The 14,523-nt window shown below is 43.2% G+C and overlaps 2 long non-coding RNA genes across 2 annotated transcripts; both read left to right on the forward strand.

Annotated features, from left to right (window-relative positions):
- The first annotated feature begins 1,775 nt into the window (after nt 1-1,775).
- On the forward strand, nt 1,776-4,166 carry LOC135565191 (uncharacterized). Its single transcript, XR_010461377.1, has 3 exons — nt 1,776-2,696; nt 3,874-3,961; nt 4,062-4,166. It is a non-coding gene; the product is annotated as an uncharacterized LOC135565191 (long non-coding RNA).
- Nucleotides 4,167-4,213: 47 nt separating this feature from the next.
- LOC135565192 (uncharacterized) lies at nt 4,214-4,622 on the forward strand. The gene is made up of 3 exons (XR_010461378.1): nt 4,214-4,235; nt 4,340-4,441; nt 4,566-4,622. It is a non-coding gene; the product is annotated as an uncharacterized LOC135565192 (long non-coding RNA).
- Nucleotides 4,623-14,523: the final 9,901 nt, after the last annotated feature.

Here is a 14,523-nt window from a genome sequence, read left to right on the forward strand (position 1 = left end):
GACAATGAAATAAAGTGCCACAGAATGCTGCGGTAGCCCGCAAGGTGTGGCACAGTATTACACAACTTTTAAAGGAGGAACCACTGTACGCCATTCCGAACATAGGAGTTAAGGGTGAGACTAATTTTCTTAAACACAACACCTCGAAATGGTGAAAGTTGACTTCTAAAAAATCCTGTTCTAGGAACAGGTCATGCGTGTTAGAGATACCAGGACAAGTCCTGATGAAAGTGTTTCCCGAATAAGATCCTGAGGTATTATAGAGATACCAGCACCATGTCCTGAAGTAATATTCCATAGGTTACGATCGTAAGATGTAGATGCATGAGCTATGTTAAGAGAAAACAGTCTCCCGCCTGTCCTGAGACGCCAGAGTCTCCCGCCTGTCCTGAGCCGCCAGAGTCTCCCGCCTGTCCTGAGCCGCCAGAGCCGCCAGTCTGCAAGGAGCCGCCAGTCTGCAAGGAGCCGCCAGTCAGCCAGGATCCGCCAGAGCCACCAGTCAGCCAGGATTCTCCAGAGCCGCCATTCAGCCAGGATCAGCCAGAGCCGCCATTCAGCCAGGATCAGCCAGAGCCGCCATTCAGCCAGGATCTGCCAGAGCCGCCATTCAGCCAGGATCTGCCAGAGCCGCCATTCAGCCAGGATCTGCCAGAGCCGCTATTCAGCCAGGATCTGCCAGAGCCGTCAGTCAGCCAGGAGCTGCCAGAGCCGTCAGTCAGCCAGAAGCTGCCAGAGCCGTCAACCAGCCTCAGCTATCCCTCAGTCCTGAGCTACCTCTCAGTCCGGAGCTGCCCCTCAGTCCGGAGGAGTTTGTTTAGTGGAGTGGGGCCCTTTAGTAGGGTTGCCAATCCTAGGTCGGTGGCGAGGGTCGCCGTTCCTAGGAAGAGACTAAAGCGGACAAAGACTATGGTGGAGTGGGGTCCACGTCCCGCGCCAGAGCCGCCACCGTGGACAGACGCCCACCCAGACCCCCTATGGATTTAGGTGTGCGGCCAGGAGTCCACACCTTTGGGGGGGGGGGGGGTACTGTCACGCCCTGGCCTTAGTTAACTTTGTTTTCTTTATTATTTTGGTTAGGTCAGGGTGTGACATGGGGGATTTATGTGTTTTGTCTGGTCTAGGGGTTTTGTATGTTTATAGGGCTGTTTCCTTTCTAGGTAGTTTTGTATGTCTATGGTTGCCTAGATTGGTTCTCAATTAGAGGCAGCTGTCTGTCGTTGTCTCTGATTGGGAACCATATTTAGGCAGCCATGTTCTTTGGGAATTTTGTGGGTGATTGTCTTCTGTCTTTGTGTCATTGCACAAGATAGGACTGTTTCGGTTTTCACTTTTTTGTATTTTTTTTGTTTTGTATTTTGTAATGTTCTCGTTTATCGTCAATATTAAAGATGTTGAACACTAACCACGCTGCATTTTGGTCCTCCTCTCCTTCAGCGGAAGAAAGCCGTTACAGTAATATATGGTGGTAGATCTTTGCTGTTATGGGGCTATTTTGCTTCAACTGGTCCTGGGGCCTTTGTTAAGGTCAACGGTAGTTATGGGAGAAAAAATTGATACAGTTACATATTATTGTTATTAATTTGACAATTTATTGTGTCATATCAGAGAGTAATAGGATACGGCATGTGTCAAATTTGATTGATTGCTGACCTTATGACCTGATGACATGTACAGAATATGTGCCCCCGCCCCGCCCCCCCCCCCCCCCTGTTCGTGTGGTCATGTGTTAGAGGGTGTTTGAACTTTTGGGGCCCATGCCCCCCCCCCACCCCCCAGTTTTATCTCCCTTATGGTTGTTATCTATGAAGCAGGAATGTCTGGGGCTATAGATAGCGCTGGGGCCTCAGCATTATAAATGTCCAGAACAAGCCATTTTTAAGACCTGAATATTAAGCATTTAAAAATATGTCTACAAGGGGAATTCTCGGAGTGCTCTGTAGCTCATGTCACGAACCCAACGCCAAAAGCTTGGAGGATATTTTGGTAGAGGCTCCCGAATGTTTTAACGGATTTCTGTGTACAAGCGAGGGCCATATTTCGTACATATTCAACCCGGAGGAATCTACGGTTAAGATATTCACAGACAGCGTGTCCCAACCCTTTTATCGTGCAGAACCCGAGCCTTTTTCTCTAGCGCTAAGGATGCGAGAATGGCTTAAAATAAGGCTAGCTTTGTGTCAAATGGAACGTGCCCTGAGTGCTTCAAGGCTGCCAGGATATGCGTTGGAAGAACAAGTCTGTGGACGTCAGGATCTAATGGCCCTGAGAGTCACATACATGGGTTATACCCCGGACTCCAGAGTGACAATTTTAGCATGTGAACAATTTGACAGGTCAAATGCTACGAAAACGGTCAGTCCATATGTATCCTCCAAAGCATGCAAGGATGTAAATTTTTTTCAAATAATGTTCAGTTTTAAATGGCGCGATTACCACATTTTCCGAACCCTGATGAATAAACTGGACAGTCTTTTCGAAAATCGTGAACAATTACGGCGATGGCCTAGGTTATCGTTGAGACATACCCCGGAACAACATAGGTTATCGTTGAGACATACACCGGAACAACAACAAGTTCGAAGGCGGATCTTTCCCTGGCAGGAAAGTGGACAGAGCTTCGACGGAGCGCGGAAAAGACTTTGTGATGGGGAATTGGAAACGGATAATGTTCAGGGCTAACAGGACCCCATATATCTGTAAGAAATAGTTAAAATAAATGTTGAATTATAACGTGTGTTAAAATGTAGGTGTTAATTTTTGAAAATGTACACCCCCCCATTTAACTAAGGGGTAGCGCTCTTTTCTCTCAAGCTAGGGTCTGGCGCAGACAACTGTAAGATCTGAAAAAAAACATGTATTATTTTATAGTCTATTCCTACATTGGGTATGTTATGAACATTACGTTTTATTAAAGTTTGTAATAATGTACAAAGACCTGCATCCAAGTTTTTTAAAATTTTTTACATAAAACACGTGTGCTGCATGTTTAAATATTATTCAAATGGGTTACTTAATTCAAACATGTCTTAAAGGTTGTACGAAATATTTTGGAATTCAATAAAAGGAATGTTTAAAAACGGTATCTCACCCTTTAACTATGGGAAAAACCTATTTAACAACGTCTTCCAACTCTGTCGCGAAGTAAAATAGAATCAGAGTGTTTGTGTGTGTGGGGAGGGGTCTTGAGGCGGAGCAACAGGCGTGTGTGTGTGTGTGTGTGTGTGTGTGTGTGTGTGTGGGTGGTTGGTTGTGTGTGTAACACAAATCCTAAGGTTGGGGGGGTCCCAGAACTCTTATCTGTAGAGAACCGTTTGAAACCAAGGTGTGCACTATCATGCAGAAGGCATGTCGAGATATCAGCCGAACAGCGGGGGTTAAACATAGATATCTCTAATCTGCGGCCCCCACACACCCCGTTTGCAGACAGAATGTCACGACATCCCCTCCTGTTGTTTGAATTCACAGCCTGTGTTCTCTAAACCAGACATACATGGGTTGGGGGTGTAGCATACATCTCTCAAAAAAACTCATTCCGAACTTTTAGATAGTTAGGGACAGAACTATTTTTTAACGTTGTCAGCATTGCTTTAGCGCAAACATAAAGGCCCGAATATTGAGCTGCATGGACAGATTAAAATAATAATAATAATATTCGGAATAAGGGAATCTCGCATAATGGATATTTCTGGAGGTGAGTAAATGAAAAAAACATATTTTAAGATTTGTTTGAATATTATTGGAATATTAAACCCTAGTTATTTGGGTATTTCAGGCCAAAAGCCCAATATAGGTAAAAAAAAAAAAAAAGTGTAGATATAGCGTATAACTGTTAACATTGTCTAATGGAATCTAGGATCCCCAACATTTACGCAGCTTTTACGCGATTTACCTGATCTGGAACATGATGGGGGTTCGCAGGAGCAAAAGTCTGGCAGACAATCACCAACGGCCTTTTTTCGTTGTAAGTCCTTATAATTAAACACATACCCAAGAAATATTTATATATAAACATTTTAAAAATAGGTTGTACTATTTTTTAAAACTATTTTATGTATTTACAGCCGACATACAGCCCTTTATGATAAAGGATGCGTTATGGACAGCTGACACGCAGGACTTTGATGCAATTCTACCGTTCACTGTGGCCCAAGTACACTGCTCAGAATCAAGCCCACCCGAAAACTATTGTTGGGCCGGGAACTTGCTGCTTCAAGAGCCGGCGCTCCAGGGACAAGGTATGGGACCATTATACAGTTTTGTTATTAGTTATCAGCCTTTTTATTAGTTATAGATCTGTTGATAGCCTATGTTAAAACAAGGACAAATAATGTTTTTTCAGACTGCCCGGAGACAGACCCAGCAGAATCTGGAACGCTAGAGGGAAAAAGTCACACACCCCCGGTTTCGGCGATTCGTCACAACAAGCGCCAAAAAAGCCGAGGTATTTTAACTATGTACTGTTAATATATATTATTATAACGGAAAGGTATTTGACATTTGTATGTAGCTAACATATATATTTTTATATCTAATAACGTAATTGTGTATGTATTATTTTCATTCAGACTCCGCACCGGCGAAAAACGGCACAGACGACCACATAAATCTAGAGCTGGGGGATTCGGCGCCCCGAGCATTCGAATGAAACACCCAAGAGACCTGTTTTTAATGACATGTCAGATGTTGATGACCAGCTATTCTGTGATGCGGCCAACCTTATAGACCCAGTCAATTCTACGGCCTCAATACCTGCAGCCGAACAAGAAAGGTTTTTCACATTATTTTCCAGGGCTTTGAAATCGAGGAATGTTTTGCTATACAAACGACTGGGGGATTTAATTGAGAGACAGTACAGAGACGATATGTTATTCTGGCATAGAACAATTCCACGCATGTTAAACAGCAACCCCATTAAAAAACGCAAATACAGACGCTAAAATCATACATGTAACACCAACCATTACAGAAAGAAAAAAAAACGAACACTCTTAATTATCCAAAAATGGCAGAACTAACGCAACACGGGGAGACAGTTGAAAGCCTCTTATCCCAGATTCCAGACGAACTCCTAGAAGTTATAAGACGTATGAACGATTCAGGAACGTTAGATGAAAGCATATTAACACAGATTCCAGCCGAACTCTTAGAAATGATTAATCGTATGAACCAGTCAGGGGGGGTTGAGGAAAACATATTATCCCAGATTCCCGAACCCCTCATAACCTTAATTAATCGTATGAACGAGAGTCAGACAATTTCGGCCCCGACAACCCCGACAGCGATAGAACAACCCGTAACGCCTAGGTCCGTAGAGTCTGAAACGCCACAAGATGTTTTTGGGGAATTGGACAATTATCTAATAAATCTGGCAGCAGATGTTCATGATAGACGTGTCAGGGTTGTGTACAGGAATAAATTCAACAATACAGAGATTCGACAGTTTTTCAATTTCCTATGTGTGAATCAGAATCTTGACTATGCTGTATTTTACATGATGATAATGGACACTCTGAATGACCTGTTAGAAACAGCAAGAGATTATGGCAAAACTCGTGATGTCTTACAGTTGGAAATATGTGGAGATAGCCTGCATAATTCAGTATCTCTTATTTTACCCAATGGCGAAGCAGATCTTGAACAATTTACAGCGCTGGTAGAACGCCTTGTTCAGTCAAATTTAGCCATCATAGCCGATCGAACCCTAGAGCTTGTAGTGCAAATAATACGTCAACCACAGGGGGGCGGTGGGCAGAGAAGGAAGCTTGATAGCCTAATGCAGTCAGAAATCATAAGCAATAAAAGGGCCTACCTCATAAACGTTCACAATCCCGATAATAAGCTATGTTTTGCAATAGGCCTAGCGCATTTACTTAACCCCGGATGTACTGATCTGACGGCATTGCAAAAGGCTAGAGAGATCCAAATGGCGGTGGGTCTCGGGATCCATGAAGGCGTGGCATTCTCAGACATTGTCAAATTTGAAAACCTTCTGAATATCAAGATTGTGGTTTTGTACCACAGTAGAGCTAATGCAGCTCTCTTGAAGTTCCAAAACACCCCCCAACCGCACCCCCAGATTCTGTACTTTTATGTGCAAAACGAACATTACTATGCCGTTACAAACGTCACGGCGTTCCTAGGGGCAACCTATGTGTGTAGATCCTGCCATACCGGCTACAGCCGAAAGGGGGGGCACTCGTGCCGTTATAACTGTTCTGTATGTCAGGATGCCGAGTGCCCTATGCAGACCCTAAACTTGACACCATGTGAGGATTGCCATCGCACATGTCGTTCGACCTACTGTTACGATAAACACAAAATTGAAACATGGCACCCTAAGGCCTGTAAATCTGTAAGCATTTGTGCCATTAACAAGAAATGCCCAAAATATCATTGCAATTACAGCCTTAAAATAGATAGCCCTAAACCACATGTTTGTGGAATCCTACAGTGTCCAATCTGTAAAGGGGGTCTGAAAAGCAGAAATGCTGAAGTGGTTCAAGAAGTGCCACACGAGTGTTATATTCAGCCCTTGGCTGAAGATGAACCTTCAGAGAAATATGTGTTCTATGATTTTGAGACAAATCAACAATCGGGGGATCATTTGCCTATTTTTGTATCTACCATGACATTCACGGGGAAAAGTGGTCTGCAGAAGGATCCAATTGTGCACTACTCTTTCTAAAACATTTTAGAAAACCACAGTACCGAAACTTTACGTTCATAGCGCACAATGCTAGAGCCTACGACTCGTACCTTCTTCTGAACCCCTTGATACAGCAAGGCATAGCGCCGAGGGTCCTAGCGCAAGGGAGTAAAATCCTGTGTTTTGTAGATCCCGCCTTCAACCAGAGATACATTGACAGTTTAAGCTTCTTACCCATGAGATTGGCTCAAATGCCAGAGGCCTTGGGTTTTGAAAACTCTGTGAAAGGCTGGTTCCCCCACTTCTTCACATCTGAGGAGAATCTACACTATATAGGATCATATCCCAGCCCAGAAATGTATGGGTGTGATCAAATGTCTCCCAAAGAGCGAGAGAGATTCATGACTTGGTATGAGACAGTAAGACATGGCACCTTTGATTTCCATAAAGAGATGGAATCATACTGTGACAATGATGTGGTTATACTTCGTGAAGGATGCCTCAGATTCAGAGAAGAGGTAATCAAAGATGCAGGTATTGACCCTTGGAGTTGTACAAGTTGTACAAGTTGTACAACGATTGCATCGGCATGCATGAAAACATACCGTACACACTATATGCCGACACTACCGTCGCCAGTTCAAGGCCTACTCTAGTGGGTCCATTCAATGGCTAGAGTATATGGCCCAGGATAAAGACATTTTTATTCAACATGCTTTGAATCGAGGGGAGAAGGCGTTTGGCTCTTACCATGTAGATGGCTACACCAAGATTGACGGGGTTGAGACCGTGTATGAGTACAACGGTTGTTTCTTCCATGGTTGCAAATCTTGCTTTGTGCCCCAGAACATATGTGTCCTAACCCAAAAGACTTTTGGGGAAATGTACGAAGAGTTTCAAGACAAAGTTGATTCGTTACAGGCTACTTATGGTCTAAAAGTGGTTGTTTTGTGGGAGCACGAATGGACAGCCCTCAAAAAGTCTGATCCTCATGTTCAAGCATTCCTTTCCAGCTTTGACATCCCAGAACCTCTGGAGCCAAGACAGGCCTTGTATGGCGGCCGTACCAATGCTTTGACATTGAGGTATGTAGCGCAACCCGACGAGACAATAGGCTATGTGGATTTTACATCCCTTTATCCGCATGTAATGAGTTCCTCATGCTATCCTATAGGTCATCCTGAAATTATTCATCGTGATTTTGACTTACCTCAAAACTATTTTGGTCTGATCAAAGCAACAGTCTACCCTCCAAGGGGTTTGTTTATACCTGTGTTGCCTTACAGGGGCCCTCAAGGAAAACTTTTCTTTCCCCTTTGTCGCACCTGCAGTGAAAACATACAACAAACCCCATGTGATCACACAGATCAAGAAAGAGCACTGACAGGTGTATGGGTCACAGCTGAATTCTCTAAGGCTTTAGAGATGGGGTATCGTGTGGCCAAAATCTTTGAAGTATGGAACTTTCCAAAGAAATCAGACACTCTTTTAAAGAGTACATCAAGACCTTCTTGAGATGTAAGCAAATGGCTTCAGGCTATCCTGCATCGGTCACAGATCAAGAAAGTAAAGACAGGTACATTCAAGACTATCATGACAGAGAAGGCATCCTTCTTGACCCTGACAGAATAGAGGTCAACAAAACCAAACGAAATGTGTCGAAATTGTACCTAAATTCGCTTTGGGGCAAATTAGCGCAGAGGTGTAATATGTTGACAACGTCGATTATTAAAGACCCTGAAGAATTTTTGGAATTCATTTTTTCGGACCAATACGAAATTTCACATTTTCATTCTTGAGTCAAGACATTGCCTTGGTGCAATGGCGACGTAACAAGAAGTGGGTTCTACCCCGGGTAATGTAAATGTGTTTCTTGCAGCATTTACCACGGCCTATGGCCGACTTGAACTGTACAAGCTCATGGAGCAGCTTCAGAGGCGGGTACTTTACCACGACACAGACTCTGTGGTCTATGTAAGCAAACCAGGGGATTGGAGCCCCCCACTCAGCAACTATCTGGGTGGCTTAACGAGCGAACTCGCAGAGGGTGACCATATCACAGAATGGTCATCCTGTGGGCCCAAAAGCTATGCTTTTAGAACGCTAAAGAATCACGTGGTATTGAAAGCCAAAGGAGTGACTCAAAACTATGAAAATGCCCAACGTGTAAACTTGGAATCAATCACACGCTTGGTCGAGGGGTTCCTAAATGACAGGAATAGTGACTTGGAGATTTTGAGCTCCTACAAAAAGATTGTTAGGGATAAAAAGGGCTTCCATCTGAGGAATGCCCCACTCATTAAAAGATTCAGGGTTGTCTATGACAAGAGAGTGCTTTTGCCTGACGGGACTACATTGCCCTATGGCTACTGACTTATGCTACAGGCCGCAGTGTGTCAGGCGTGACTCAAAAACTATGAAAAAAAATACACCTCGTGTAAAAACTAGGAATCAATCACACGTTTGTTTGAGGGGTGGTTCCTAAATGACAGGAATAGTGACTTTGAGATTTAGGAGCTCCTACAAAAAGATTGTTGTGTATAATAAAGGGCTTCCATCTGAGGAAGGCCCCACTTACTAAAAGATTCAGGGTTGTCTATGACAAGAGACTGCTTTTGCCTGACTGGACCACATTACCCCTTTGGGTGTTGACTTATGCTACAAGCTACAGGGGTCTTAAAGCTTAAGATATAATGACTGCTGTAGAAGGTTTTGACCCCGGTTGCAACTACCATTTTCGGCCTTAATCGCAGGGCCTTCGAATAGTGGTAAAACTTGTTTTTGTAAAAAGTATTTTAGAGAATTCTGAACATGTGTTATCTCAAAAGCCTGATAATGTTGTGTGGTGTTATTCATGTTATCAACCTCTGTATGATGAATTGTTGAAGACAATAAAAATCAAGTTTGTTGAAGGAATACCTGATACCCTGTCTGATGATGAACTTTTACCTCCTCATAAAAACAATCTGTTGGTTTTGGACGATATGCTATTTGCAGGTAGCGAACATCCCGAAATTGCCCGAGCGTTTACCCAATATACGCATCATAGAAACCTGTCCGTGCTTTACTTGGTGCAGAATGTGTTTCACCAAGGTAAAAATAGCCGCACCATCAGTTTGAACGCCAATTACATGGTTTTGTTCAAAAATCCTAGAGACAAACTACAAATTAACACTCTAGCTCAGCAGATGTACCCGGGAAGGAAATCCTACTTTATGGAGAGCTACGAGGACGCAACCCAAGCGCCATTTTCTTATTTAATCGTGGATTTAAAAGCAAATACTCCAGAACACCTGAGGCTACGAACCGGTTCCCGTGGGAGTGGCCGGCTGTGTACATTCCTAAAAAAAAGTAGCCGCTATGTCTCTGCGTTTAAAAAGAAACTTGCCCCTCTTGAGAAGCCTAATTGGGGCTACATCTAATGAACGGAAGGCCATCTTGGGTCACTGTTCTTCAGATCTCATATTATCCCTATGTGAGATTGCTTTGAATCTTCTCAAAGGACGCATTCCACTCACCCTGACACAATTGAAAAAATTAAAGAGACAAAAGACCTCGATCAAGCTCTTTGCCAATAAAAGGGTCAGTCTTCAAAAGAAACGACATAGCATACAACAGTCTGGCGGTTTTATTCTACCTTTACTAAGTATAGCCGTGCCCTTCATCACCAGCTTTATTGCAGCCCGACGTGGTGGTTGAACACATAGGGTGATGGCCAATAAAATGTATCTGGTGCCACAACAAGAGTTGGATAGACTTAAAAAAACAAATGCAGGGGCCCCCGAAAATATCAGACAAACAGCGGAAAATGATTTGGATACGGCCATGAAGGATATTTTGAATCAAAAAGGATTGAACCCCTATGATAAGGTCCAAAAATACACAAACCTCTTGCAAAGGTATTTGTCCTTGGTGAAACAAGGGGAGAGAGAGACAGGCCATTTAACTATTTCCCTACAGGACCCTTTAAAAGATGACGAGCCTCGCGAGAGCCACGCCCCTGTAAGGCCGGTACCTGCGAGCTTACCATCTGAAGATCAAATGCCTGTTGAAGATAAAGTTATGCATGACTTGTTAACCCATGTTCCGGCACGTAACAGGAAAAATGTTAGCTACATTATGAACAAGCTAAAAGACTCAAATGGGGCAGCTACTTGGAATGACAAAGGAGAGTTTATCCTTCAGGGGGCTGTTGTCAAGGGTTCACATATACTTGACTTGCTTAAAAGTACCACATCTGCCCACAAGGTGATGACCGAAGACCTCCAGGGTGGCTTCAGTTTCTTAAGGCCCTGGCCATCCTCAACATACCCCTCTCGGGTGTACCCAACTATAAGATTCGGCAACAGATTCACTCTTTAAAACACAAACCGTCACCGAGATACAGCACCCCTAAACATGCCCCAAAACCCTCGCATCCTTATGAAATGAATGACGATAACCCATTTACCCCCCTGAACGCCTCTGGACCTTTCCCTAATCCCGATCTCTCTGGGTGGTTAGCCTTTTGAATGACTTTTGAATGACTATGATTAAATTCAATAAATTTTATTTGAAAAATAAGCAATTTAACATTTGTGGCATTCTTGAAACATTTGGCGTGAGCATACGCCTTGATTACACGTTCTTAGAGGATACACATTTGAACACTTTTGATATTTTCTAACAAAACAAGCTACAACTTTATCATTACTTCTTAAATCATCCTTATAAAGAGACATAACATCTTCAAAAGAAACTCCCGGGCTCTTTGGCATAGGTAGAATACACAGTGTTGACCGCATGTCGTTGAAAGGGTATCTTGCACCTGTTTGATATTGTAGTATATCTTTGAGCCATTTTTGGTCAGAAATTCTTTAATAGATTTGGGAAATGTGAAAAACCGGGTGGGAAACCATAGGAATCAAAAAAAGTTGAGATTTTTCTTCCTCCTTCCTCTTCTAAGGTCACAGCTAGCCAATGTTCACCCGGCATGTTTTTAGGATGGGTATTGACAATAAACATTGCAGGCCGCACCTTCCATTTCTCCATAGGTAATTCATCACAAGCCAACACTCCGCAAAATTGTTTTCCAATCAGTCGGCTCATCAGCCCTTCCAACTCTTGGGTATTCATGTCTTTTGCTCAACGATCCTTAATAATAATCTACTAAAACCTGTCTTCGGCTATTCACCTCCAAGATTGAATCAGAGCAGGCATAAACAATCATGCTAACCGTACAGGCTAAAGGTGTACGGAAACGCATTTCCAGCCTGAGGTTACCTTGGGACACCACAGAAAGATTTCCTGAGGTGTCATCATCTGGGGATAAATTGAAAGCATACATTGTGTAACCCTCGGCAAAATCATTTCTGTCAATAGGTAAAGAGAGATCTTTTAGATGCCTCCCGGTAGCCAGGAATAGATTGTAAAATTCTCGCACAGATATGTTGTTATTAAATTGCGGTTGGAAAGCCTTAGCAGGGACCTGACGTCCGTCCTGACACAGAGCGACATACTCTGCATTGAAGTGTTGAAAATTAAAGGGGTTTTTATTTAAGCTGCCCGTATTGGAGGCGTGATCAACCAAACCTATAACTACGTATCGCGGTAAATGGCCTAGAAATAGGTTTTCTTGACTGCAGATTCTGCTGCCCACAGGTATGCTAAAGGTTTTCATGGTAATTCTTTGGAGAGGGTAAAGGGCATTTCCTTTCAGCAAAGCCTGTGAGTGACCCAGACGAACTGCCGGAGATACCGATACTTTTTTAATAAAAAGCGTGGCCCCCAACACTTTTAAGCTAAAGTCCCCATCCGTTGCAGACATTAGGCAAAACTCATCCTTGGTCCTGGTTAATTTTAGTCTTAAATCAACCGCATTTAAGAGTAAACGTTCTTGAAAGAAAATGTCAGAGTGTATAGGGCCTAGCAGATGAAACTCTCGAGATTCTGCACAGTAGCGAGCCCGGGCGGCCAGGCCTTTATTTGCACCTGTGGATGGGTCTGTCGATTCCATAGAGCCTCCTGCAGTATCCTTGCTAAAAAGCCCTGCGCTGAATTGGGTCTTGAGAGTGTCTTCAGAGTAGTTGAGTAAGCATTCCATGATGGCACGGTAGGGGTATGTGGCACTGCTTTGACTGATTAGCCGTTCCCCCAAAGTCACATCCACTTGGGAGAAGATGGTGGCCACTGGGTAATTAATGAGACTCACTTTGGCATCGTTTGCAATATCAGTACCATCTCTTTTGGTTACTTTTAGACGCAAATGCACCAAGGTGTTGTTGAGGTCCAGATAGTTGTCACCGTGGCCTGGTATGAAAAACTCTATGGGGCCGTTGTCTGTAATGGCAGTTATCTCCACATAACTGGACCTCTCTACTGAATGTTGGGTTAAGGGGGCCGTGAAAAGATTGAGCTCTGTTTTTATAGCTTCAGAGGACATGCGGTGTAAAAGAGCCATGGTGCTTGTTCTTTTAGAAAATACTTCCGAGTATTCTTTTTACCGTTTTTGGTCCAGACCTCCTCACTTTACCCCGTCTTTGACTAACTGAGTTTCTTTTAACCGTTAACCGCCGTTTTTTAGGCTCAAGGCTTCGCCTTATACCTGGCGGTCTCTTTTTCGGTCTTCGAGACAACATCATCAACCCCGAGCCTTCTTGACTCTCGACATCTGGTGACGCCCTTCTGGTTATCGCATTGGCGACAACCTCACTATATTTTTTGCTGCTGATTTTAAATGCGGTTTGGCTATGCTGAAGCCTCTCTTCATAAACGGTAAAACCATCCTAAAGAGATTACGAAATATCCCTCCGATCCCCGAACCATACATGGTGGGCGATCCATAATATCCTGGTAACCCATTACCCACTTGATCCACATAGTATGTGACATACCGGTTAGGGTCGAGATGTCGGTGTTCCATAATTTTAATTTAGATGTATTATGTATATAAAATATATAATACTAATATTATATATGTAGAGAGGTTTTGGTGGGTCTAAAGTGGAGTTTTACAATCGTTTTACCATAAGTAAATTCAATGTTTTCGTTCTGATCCGTTTTAAGCTCAACAAGAATGTTTTCAATATATTTCTTGCTTACAGGTACGTAGTGTGGCTTGTCGTAGGTGACAGTGACGATGTCCCCATCCTTTCCATCTATATGAACCGTTCTCAGGAGTGGCACACAGCTGTCTCCGACCCTTTGATAGGATATGATGTCGGTATACACAAATATGTTGTAAAATCCTGCATGTATATCCGCGGGGAATGGGAATTATTTATCTCTCACATACGTCCATGTATTGGGCCCCATCCCTAACATGTAGGCTAAATTACCACTGGTCTTTATCCCCCCGGAAGCATCTCCTGAGATTTGGACCCTTTTATTTATAGGGTTGTACATCAGGAATATTTCCATACTGTTCTGCGATAGCCGTTCATTCAACTCGGAGACGAGCCTTTCGATGGTTCTATAGAACCCTTTTTTAACCTTAATAAATTTAGCAGGTTCCGTTAACTTTTTGAAATAAAATTCCCGGTCCTTATCTTTGATATTATACCAGCTATGGGGGTATGTAATCTCGCTGAGCCCTACTTCCCAGGCTTCTGATAACTCTATAGGCTTTGGAAAATTGGTTGTATAATTAGAACTCTGATTATTACGATATATGTGTGCTGACGCATTACTGGGGAGAGTCAGGTAGAAGCCGCTGTGTTCCATTATGCCCTCCGGTGTACACCCGAATGAGGATGTATTTTATCATGCATGGGGGTTTAAATTAACCCCTGATGCCTCCACTACATCCTTCTCTAATACCCAGCTGTTGAATTTTAGCGGCCAGTTTTTCCAGCGGACCAGCACCCATTTTTGACCTTTCTCTCTCTTTTGATCTAGAA

This window comes from Oncorhynchus nerka, linkage group LG27, assembly GCF_034236695.1.
Source record: "Oncorhynchus nerka isolate Pitt River linkage group LG27, Oner_Uvic_2.0, whole genome shotgun sequence".
Classification (NCBI taxonomy): domain Eukaryota; kingdom Metazoa; phylum Chordata; class Actinopteri; order Salmoniformes; family Salmonidae; genus Oncorhynchus; species Oncorhynchus nerka.